We start from the raw sequence: 11,539 nt of genomic DNA on the forward strand, positions 1-11,539 counted from the left end.
CATAAACTCTCATTTACAAATTCTTCAGTAAGTCTTCCTGGCTCAGTAAATATTTTGAGAGAAGAATTACTTCATAGCTATTAAAAGAAGTACGCTGGCTAGTGTGGCTCAGTTGGTTGGAGTGTCAGCTAGTACACTGAAAGGTTGCCAGTTCAGTTCCTGGTCAGGGCACATACCTAGTTTGCAGTTAGGTCCCTGGTTGGGGTGTGTATGGGAGGCAACAGATTGATGTTCTCTTCCCCATTGATGTTTCTCTCTGTATCCTCGGATGAGGATTTAAAAAAAAAAAAAAAAGGAAGAAGCAGCAGCAGCCCTGGCCAGTGTGGCCAGTTGGTTGGGCATCATCCCATTTAAGGAAAGGTTGCTGGGTTGGTTTCCAGTTAGGGCACATGTCTGAGTTTCAGGCTCCATCCTGATAGGGGGTGTGCAAGACAGCCAGTCAATGATCCTGATAGGGGGTGTGCAAGAGATAGCCAATCAATGTCATGTTGATATTTCTCTTTCTCCCTCTCCCTTCCTGTCTCTCTAAAACTCAATAAAAGTATTTTTAATAAAGAAGTATGAACATTCTTACCTTGTTCAAGACAGTGAAGAGCAGAGACAACATTCAAGGTGGAAAAAACTTGGGAAGAATATAGGGTCCATTCCTAAGAATTAGCACACTTGTGGGGAGTACTCCAGAGTCTCACAGGCTATGGAATTGATAGGGATAGGAGCAAATTACATGAGGATCTCATCAGAGATACTCTTCACTCAGTAAGCAGGGCCATGCCATCCAGTACATTCTCTAAGCCAAAAATTTGAGGGTTTGTTCACTGATATATCCCTGCAGTTATTTCCTAAGAAATATTTATTGAATGAATATTTCAATATTTATTGAATTCCTGATTCCTCTCTCTGCCTGTCCTGCCTCAGCCAAATAATACCTAAGTGTTAACTTCATTGTGTCTTTCAAACATATCTTCTTTTCTTTGTCCCCACCTCCTCTATCCTCTCTTAGGCCACCAACATTTCTTCTTTGGATAAATGTAGCAATCTCCTATCTAGTTTTTCTGCCTCACTCATCTCTTTTTCTAATCCATCTTCCTAAAATGCAAATTTGATCAAGTCATTTCTTTGCTTAAAATAATTCAGTGGCTCCAAATTGTCCTCAAATTCCTTAAAATGACTTATAATAAAGTTATTCCTGACCTGAAATCTATATAACTTACCACATTTATCTCTTGCTGCTCTCAACCTCACAGTGTGTTTTGGAAACACAATAAAAATGATCAATCACCCCATATGCCCTCTTACCGCCAAGTCTCAAAGTATTCCATGTTTTCCTTACCCATCAGACTCAAACATTTCCTGTTCTCTCCGGTCTTGGGACTTTACCCAGAACACTTTCTTCCTCTCTTCGTTTCCTAATAAACTCCTACCTATCTTCAGATTTCAGCTAGTTGCTACTTCATCTGTAAAATAGTCCATGGCACTCCTAAAGTGTAGGTTAGTTCTGCCTTTTTTTGTGCTTCTGTTGTACCCCAAATTTATTCTACCAAAGCATTTGTCATCTTGTATTTGTTGGTTTACTTGTCTATATCTTTTACTAGACTGATACATTCAAGTTCTTTGAGGGTTTGCTTTATTTTATTATTTTTTAATCCTCACCCGAGGATATATTTTTATTGATTTTACAGAGAGAGGAAGGGAGGGGGGCGGTGAGAGAGAGAGACATACACATCAGTTGGCTGCCTCCTGACATAAAATTGAACTCATACCCTAGTATGTGCCCTGACTGGGAATTGAACCTGCAACCTTTTGGTGTATAGGATAATGCTCCAACCGACTAAGCCCCCTGGCTAGGGCAAGGGCTTGATTTATATTTGTATGGGTCATGGTCTAGTGAGAAAAACAGACTCAAGACCAATAAATTTAATAAGGAATTTAATACCGGTAATTGGATAAGTAGGTATTAGCGAAATGAAAAGGGAAAGGGGGCACACTAAGGTGACACAGGCACAGCAACACAGGAAGCTGCATCTGCCCATAGGGCTTGGGGGATGAAGGAAGGAGGCTGAGGGACTGGAACCCCCAGGCCTTCAGGAGGGCCCTGCAGAGCTGGCCCAGGTCTCTGGGAGAGCACCTGGCCTGGCTGATACTGGTGTGCCACAACTTTGCAAAGTGGCCGCCGCAGAACTGGGATCCAGAGCCCTGGGTGCCCAGGCTGGCTGATGGTGTGATGGCGGGGAAGGGATGAGGCTGGTTTTGAAGAGTGAGGAAAGACCTGGAAACTGGGACTGACTGTCACTGTCAGAATAAAGACCATTGTGGCAATGCTGGCAGGAAGAGAGCTGCCAAGAGGAGGAAGCTGGTTTCCTCTCTGCCCTTCCAGGCTCCCTCTAGCACCCCCTATTGGCAGAGCCTGCCAGGGCACCCACTGACAGAACAGAATTGGTTTGCACTACTGGACCTAGAATCATGAAGGGCGAGGTTTGGAGCTGAAAGATGACTGCTCAAGACAACATAGTCTCTGGGTCATAGTAATTGGGCATATTAAGCCCTTAGAAAATAATTATAAGTTGAATGAATAAATTGAAAATGAGTAATTAAACTTCTGTCCCAGAAACTGACCAAAAGGAAGTACTAATAAAGGGAAAACTCTAAAACTGTTCTCAAGGCAGAAACAATAGCATGGCATCAACCACCCTTGGTACCAACCAACTATGTAGTTACTTCTGATTAAAGAGTGGGCTCCCCCAAACTCAGGGACACGAGGAATCAGCAGGTGATTTCTCTGCCTGATCAGGCTGGGCAGCCTTGTGAGGACTAGATAAGGAAATTCTGCTGATATCCCTGAATTAGAAGACCCAGAGAAGTTGTGGGAGAGCTGGGGGCTGCCCCACTGTGTTAAGAGCATTCCCAGGGCATGCTGGGAGATTGAACAAGAAGCTAGTAGTATAGATTGTCTCTGACATGGCTCGGGCTTTCTCTGGTGGGTGTGGGTGATGGGTGGGAGGGAAGGAAACAGGGAAACAGCTTTGAGGTGGGTGAGGTCTGAAGAAAAGCACACCAGGAGATACTTGGGGATTACTCTATTGACAGCCATTTCTTCAACTTGAACTCGTGAGAAACACTACAGAAACACAGCTTTTAGTGAAAAATAACTGGATTACTCCAAATTGACATAGTATTTTCGGAATCAGAGAGACAATGCCATTTACCCATAAAGGGCAGAAAGGAGACAAAGCCACATGGTGTACACACAATGGAGCTCATCCAGATAGAAAAGCTTGTCCCTAGTGCTATAGTTTGATGACCACAGAGAAAATAAAATATGCAAATCAATTCTCCTGAGGGGACTGCTCTGGCCTCAACTACCTTCCCCACTTCTCTCAGGACACTGAGTAGCTGAGATGGTGATAAAGACCAGTGGGAACCAGGGAAATAAAAAGTGTCCACAGGAGCAAACACCTGTCCAACATGGTGAAATTATTTGTCTGCATTGATCTGACTAATTGAAGGAACAGTAACCAGGAAAACAACCAATAACATATAACTTATTTTAATATTTAAAACATTAAAGAAGGATGTAAAGCCATGAAGAATCATTGATCCACTTACCATAAGGAGCCAAAAAGGTTTAGACTAATGCTCCCAGGATTTTTTTAAATGGGCCCAGTGAAAATAAGATGACAAGATAATAGGTTAAGAAGGAAAGCAATATGAAGCACTTAAGAAAAGGCAGAACTAAAATAATTCCGCTTTAGAGTTCATAATAAGGATTGTAAGGAATAAGGAGAATAATCAGAGCAAGTATTGAATTATATGATGGAGATAGCTTTCACAACTCAGAGAAAGAGAACTAAAGAGAGGGACATAGCCGAGACCGGTTTGGCTCAGTGGATGGAGCGTCGGCCTGCGGACTGAGAGGTCCCGGGTTTGATTCCGGTCAAGGGCATGTGCCTGGGTTGTGGGCATATCCCCAGTGGGGGATGTGCAGGAGGCAGCTGATCGATGATTCTCTCTCATCGATGTTTCTGACTCTCTATCTCTCTCCCTTCCTCTCTGTAAAAAATCAATAAAATATATTTTAAAAAAAAAAGAGAGGGACATAATCAGAAATGATATGACAGATGAAGGGTAGACAGTGGAGATTCAACAATATACATAATCAGCATCCCTGAAAAAAAGAACTAAAAAAAAGGAACACAAACATTTATAGTGATATCTGAAAAAAATTCCTAGAATTTAGGAAGATCTGAATTCACCAATTCTTAGGCAAATTAACAAAAAGAAACAACTAGTCACATTATGGTGACAATATTATCTATAATAATAAAAGCATAATATGCTAATTATCTTCCAGACAAAGCTGGGACTCTGAGAGCCGAGGCAAGCCGCAGCTGTGAAGGTTGAGTCCCTTGCACTAATTTCGTGCATTGGGCCTCTAGTTTCAAGAATAAAAAGAATCCTATCATCATCTAGTTAGAATTAACAGGTGACTTGTAAGAAGAAGAAATTGGGCCAACCACAGACTTTTTCTTCAATGTTAAATGTCAGAAAATAATAAAGAAATGTTTAGAAAACTTTGTGGTTCCTATGAAACTGCCAAATATGCACCAGCTTAGGGAATATATGACCCACATACTCATCCTTAAAAATCTACTCAGGAAGATAAACAGCCCAGAGATGAATTCACTATGTCTCTGGGGAACCTTAGGAGAGGCTAATTGAGGTAAAGCTACAGCCAACTGATAAATTCAGCAGTTTGCCCTATGTGCCAACCAAAATTATTCAACCCGCCAATGTACAGAATGTAAAGGGAGAAGCATTCCGTTGATTAACTAAATTCCTCATCCTGAAATCATTTGTGTGGGTTTGATATATCTACAGGGTGGGGCAAACGTAGGTTTACAGTTGTTCACATGGGAAATAATACAATAATTAATAAATAAGAATACAAAGAATAAACTGTTTTGCCTACTCACAACCTACTTCTGCCAAGCCTTGTGTGTGTGTGTGTGTGTGTGTGTTGTGTATACATAATCAGTCCACAAATATTTTAATTTCCTTTAAATTTATGAGTACTTTCTTCTGTTCCTTTACTAACACATTTTTTTTTATTTTTCTCACTCCAATTTCTGGGGCAAATCTAAGCCTATGTTTAAAAAGAGCTGAAAAATGAAAATATATAGCCAAAAATATAAAAGTCATTCAAATGAATTCAAAGTTTGTTTTAATTATATCTAATCAGACTGCTTGGGGACGAATGCTATTATCTTAACAGATGACAGAGAAAGGGCTATTCACTCTTATTTTGTTGTATTGTGTTCCTTTGGTCTCCATTAGAGAAATTATTTTCAAATCAAGAAGGCTAGACTAACCATGAGATGACTCAAACCCCAGATAGGAAGGAAGCTTGTTAGAGGATTCCCCACCAGTCTCAAGGAGTCCAAGGGACTGGAGACTGTAAACTAGAGCCTTGAAAACCAAAGTGATGTGCAGATGTTACTGAAGAATCACTGCCCTCTGTGAAAGGCTATGAAGCATAAGTAGGTTGACAGAATACTGAAAATGGACAAAACTGACCTGATTTCTTTTTAATGGGAGAAAGCAAATTCTTCAAAATAGATTTTCCTGTCTGACAAAATTTCATAACGGATTATTTAAGTTTATATTAACACAGTAATTTATTCACTGTGTTAAAATTAGTTGTGAGCTTTTGATAAAGAAATTGAAGATTACTGAGGATCAGAACAGGCTCACTGGAGAATTTTGCAAAACAAATCTCATCCACCATTGAGTAGGATTTCTGTTCTGGAAAAATAAGGTACTGAAAGATCAAATGTATTTTCTTAGCAAAAGGTGCAGCATAGCTTTGATTATATTATTTAGGAGCAGATATTTTCAACACGATTTGAAAACACTGTTTAAACTCAACCAAGCACACAGTTATTCAATGGAGCAATGTCATAATATATAGTTACATGTCCCCGGCTTCTGTTTTTCACCGACTTCTGTTGCACACATATCAAGAGGTGAATTTGGGGGGATATTGTAAGGTGGTCTCACACCGCCCACGCCTGGTGTTTACCTTTATGACTTCAAATCATCCTTTAGTTCTCTGCTCACACATGAATTCTCTGACCCTCTGAAGATAAAACTTTCCAGAGTGAAATGTGAGTCCATAGTAGGCACAAAGTAGGACAGGGGCAGAGGGCAGGCCTGGAGACACAAAGCCTCCATAAAAACCCAAAAGGAGCCCTAACCGGTTTGGCTCAGTGGATAGAGCGTCGGCCTGTGGACTTAAAGGTCCCAGGTTCGATTCCGGTCAAGGGCATGTATCTTGGTTGCTGGCACGTACCCAGTAGGGAGTGTGCAGGAGGCAACTGAATCCATGTTTCTCTCCCATCGATGTTTCTAACTCTATCCCTCTCCCTTCCTTTCTGTAAAAAAATCAATAAAATATATTTTTTTAAAAAAAATAAAAAAAAAAACGCAAAAGGAGTTTGGAGGTTTCTAGGTCTGTGAGCACGTGGAGATTTGGGGAGAGTGATAGGCTCAGAATGGGAGCTGATACTGGAGAATTGTTTGGTGTTATGGGATTCCCCCCATCTAACCTGCTTCTTCCCCCCAGGAATAGGAACATTGGTGACCAGAATCTTAACTAGCCTTGGAGGTTGCCTCAGGTACTGTTTCCAGGCATCTGAAATGTCACTTGAAACTTGTAAGAGCCACAGTTAATTGGAAGGTTGCTGAGACAAAAGGAAAAGGAGTTGTTTTAATGGTTTGAGCAGTAATGCGAAATGTGGAGTGTGGAGCATTAGAGGGGAGGCAGGGAATGTAGAGGCAGGCCAAGAAGCATCACCGCTTAATTCTACTCACCAGAGAATGTTTTGAAGACAGACTTCCATGTAGCAGCTGTCTTCATATGGATGAAGTTAGAGATGTGCAGGTGGTCTAATGGTGCAGAGACATGCACCATGAAATACAAATTAAAACAATAAGAAGCCAGGATTGTGTTGAATACTCACCAGATACTTTAGAGTCTCTGTAAAGTTTTATTTTTAAAAATCCAAAGCAAATGGCAAAATGTGAACATTTGTCAAATATCAGCAGAGAGCACATGGATGTATGTCATATTATGTTCTGCTCTCTTCTCTGGGTTAGAAAGATTCTATAATAAACTATTTTTTAAAATGAAAAACGAAAAAAAAACACACCCCATGGAGTTTGTCTTGGCGGCTGAAATCAGCGGGATCAGGTAATGACCACAGATGGAAGCGCCTCCGCCCTTCCGAGCGGAGTGTTCAATCTTCACTGTACCAGCTGTCGGAGAATGAACCTGGGAACTCTGGCAAAGAGTTGCTATAAATTGGCAAGCCTGATCTTTGTAAATCTTGGGGGTTGGCTTGGTTCATGTGATGTATTTTTTTTTTCTTTTTGGTCTGTTTTGATTTCATTCCTTTAAAACCGGATGTAACTTATCTTCACACAGACATTTCCCTGCCAATGTAAATTTGGTATGTCAGGATATTGGTCTTGTTTCATGACCACTTAAATTTTATGTTTTCTAGTTAATCCATGGAACAACTGATTATTTGCTGGGAATTGATTGTTACCTTAAGTAGTAAATCCAATGACACTTTCCTTGGTGTTTTTAAAGAATGGAGGGATTGCTTCTCTGTGTGACATATGTGTTGCAATTTATACAGGAGATGTCTTAATATAGAACTTGACATAACTTTATTATTTTTATTTTTTAGTATCAAACAGCCTGGAGGAATAACTGAGTTGAGCTCTTAAACTGGTCAAATTCTGCATTGCAGTTTCCTGAGATATGGGTCTAGTACAGTGATGGCGAACCTTTTGAGTTCGGCGTGTCAGCATTTTGAAAAACCCTAACTTAACTCTGGCTGTGTCACATATAGAAATTTTTTGATAATTGCAACCATAGTAAAACAAAGACATATTTTTGATATTTATTTTACAGATTTAAATGCCATTTAACAAAGAAAAATCAACCAAAAAAATGAGTTCGCGTGTAACCTTTGACACGCATGTCATAGGTTCGCCATCACTGCTCTAGTAAATAAGGTTAAAGGGGCTCTAGAAATTAGGAGTGCCTTTGGTGCAAGTATCAGAGTGCCAGTTCGTAGAGGCTGATACAGAAATCCTTTGGTTATCCCACAGAGCGCAGAGTCTGCTGATAAGAAGCCTAGGACTGGTTAAGCTGCTCAAACAACTCAACAAGGCTCAGGCTCTTTCCATCTTTTTGCTCTGCCAACCCCAGTATGGTGGCTTGTCATTTTCATTGTTGTAACTATGTCATTATGACTACTTTCAAAGGTAGGGGGCAGGGGCTAGGAGAAATCAGAGGAAGGTTGAGAGACACAAATAAAAAGAGACCCTTTCCTCCAATTAACCTCTTCTGTGTCAACAAAGGAATAACTTTTACAAAGCCTTCCAAGCTGACTTGACTCATGATTCATTGCTTTGTGATATGGCAGGTACAGTACTGAGTATCTATATATAACAGCCTCCTAGCTGGCCTCCCACTTCTGCTCCTCTACAACCCATCCTCCACACAGTGGCTTAATAACATCAATCAGATCACTGAATTCCACGGGTCAAATCTTCCAATGGCTTCCCTTTACCATGGAATAAAAGCCAGGTTGCTTTCCGTGTCGCCAGGAGCTCTGGCCTCTTCCACTTCTCCAGCCTCGCCTCTCTCCACTGGCACCCTGGCTCCCTCTGTTCCAGCCACACTGGATATTTGCTTTGCCTTAAAACACAGACCTCGGTGTTGATGTTTCATTTGTTTAGATGGTACTTCCTTGTTAGCTTTCATTTTGTCTTTCAGATCCTTTTAAAAATAAGATCTTTTTAAGAGGAAATTCCTGATTGACGTCTTTTAAAGTGTATGCACACACCTTTTAGTCTAGCCCCATTTCATGCATTATACTCTCAAATAAAAGCTTTCCTGTCTGAAATTGCATAACTTCTTTGTTCCCCTGCCCTATGTTTTCACCTCCACTAGAAGGATACAGCCTTAGCTGCCACCCCTTCCTGTGGGTCTGGGGCAATGCCTGCCACCCAGTGTGTCTCAATGAGTATTTGTTGAATCTGCATTCAATCTTCACAGCAATACTATAAGGTGGATGTTTATTGCTCTCAGTTTCACAAAGGCTGACATGAAAAATGAGACAGATAAAATCATTTTCTCAAGATAACCGGCTGTGAAGCAGTAGAGCTGGGATTTGAAACCACTCCTCTCCTCTGCCTCTCAGCTATTACAAGATTAAAAGCTATTCTCAGCTACTCCTGAAGTTATCAATGATCCTAAAGATACCAATTGTGTAGATATTCCATAATTTTTTCCTGGCTCAAAGAAAGCTATTTCCTAGAAGAGGTTTATTTGTGTGGTCCCCCTTTTGTAGGCCATCTGGTTAATCTTTGAGGTTCTCCCCTCCCAACCCCCGCTCCAACCAATACACACACAAAACATCTTTGCTCAAAGTTAGTTGTTTTGAGTTGGGTTTATTGAGATTTACTTTGATGAAGATGGGTGTGTGGTTTTTATTCCTTAAATAGCTTTGATTCAGCTCTATCTTTAACCTTCTTTCTCTTTCCTTTTATATTCTGTTTTAAACTCATTCTATCTTGTATTTTATGTGTCTTTTTAGGCTACCTTAAATCCTAAGTATAGGGTGGGTATAATTAAGAATGTAAGCAGTTAAATGTGTATTCCTGATGAGTTCACTTGAGATATGTTATTTTGAGTAGCACTAACTTTCAATGTAGGTAAAATAATGAGACAAAATGTGAGTTTCAGCATTAAGAAGCCAGAGGGGTAGCCATTAAGAGACTGTAAAACTGTGCAAAGATGCTTATGGTAGTAGGAAAGCTGGGTGCAAAATTGCATATTCAGTACAGTCAAGAACAATTTAAAAAATAAGACTGGAAGGAAATATAAATGTACTCCATTTTGTGCAAACCTGAACTATGCAGCTTTGAAAGTGTGAGACACAAATATAACATCTCACTTTATAAATCAAACTTCATGACTATTCCATTTTAAACTCCATTATGGGGAATTTAAAGCACACCTAATACACACAGAATAAGGTAATAAACACCCATTCTGCCATCACCCAACTTCAACAACCCATTTCTGCCTGTCTGGCCCATCTCTTCCTCCATCTACTCCCCAATCTTCTTGTTTATTCATCAGATTTACTCATTTTGAAATGCATAATGTATAAGTTTGACATTCATGCAACCTCCTATTCCAGAAAGTACCCTATGATACTCTTCCAGTTAATCTCTCACCCCAACAGAGGAAATCCTAATAAATTAGTTTTATTTATACTAGAACTTAAATACAATCATAAAACCATACTTTTTTGGTATATGACTCCCTCTGCTCCTTTGTGGCCTCTGTCAATAGTTCATCCCTTTTTACTTTCTGAAATAGGGTGTGTAAATCTGATGTTAAATAACTCCAAATCTTCCTTGAACATGTGATAAAATTCTCCACTGAAACCAAGTGGACCTGAAGTTTTCTTTATGGTGAGGTTTTTGATAAATCGGTTTAATTTTTCGTTAGATACAAGGTTATTCTCGTGTCATTTTTTCAGGGAACTGGCCCATTTCATCTACAGAGTCAATTTTGTTGACGTAAAGTTATCCCTGGTATTCCATTTTAATAATTTGATAAATACAATCTGTCAGGATGATCCTTTCATTTCTGACATTGATCATTGGTGTTCTCTCCCTCTATTTCATCAGCCTTGCTTGGGGTTTATCAGGTTTGTTCATATTTTGGTCAAAAGAACTAAATTTTGGCTTTGTTGATGGTTTTCAATTTTACTGATTCCTGCTCTTATCCCAATTACTGCTTTTGACTTATTTTCAGTCAATTTTCCTAGTTTTCACCTAATTTTTGAAAGTGAAAATTTAGGTAATTGATTTTAGACCTTTCTTCATTCCTAATAGGAGCATTTGAAATTATTGATTTCCCTCCAGAAAGATCTATGATGCTGGAGAGAGAAAGGAAAACCAAAGCAGCCAATTATTTGGGTGAGCGGAAGGGAATGCCACTCAGGCCAGCAGTGGAAGGACTCAGTGTGGGCTAGTGGTGAAATGTTCTCTTCGTTATAAAAGGAGGGAAACGGAGAAAAAGGATACAAATAAATAAAGGCTTGGATTTGCTGATGGAATGTTGAGAGCATTTCCATCTGATGGCTTACTCTTTTTTCAGTTAGCGTGAGGGCACATCACCAGCTGAATGTGTGGGAAAGAAGAGTGGGGGAAGTTATGAGCAAAGAAACAAGCTATGAAATAGCCATCTCAGGGTGTGGAGAAGGGAATTTAGTAATAAAGGGGAACAGATGCACCAGGCAGATAACGGCTGTGATTTTTAAATCTGTGATTTTTCTACCCAGAGCTCAGTTGCCCATGTTACAGCATAGAAAAGGCAATTATATGGGTTCAGACAGGGCTAGAGATTACCAAGCGAGCAAAGCACTGCGATGGGTAGGTGGGCAGTGGGGGG

Source organism: Myotis nattereri (genome assembly GCF_964212035.1).
Source record: "Myotis nattereri genome assembly, chromosome: 16".
Taxonomy (NCBI): domain Eukaryota; kingdom Metazoa; phylum Chordata; class Mammalia; order Chiroptera; family Vespertilionidae; genus Myotis; species Myotis nattereri.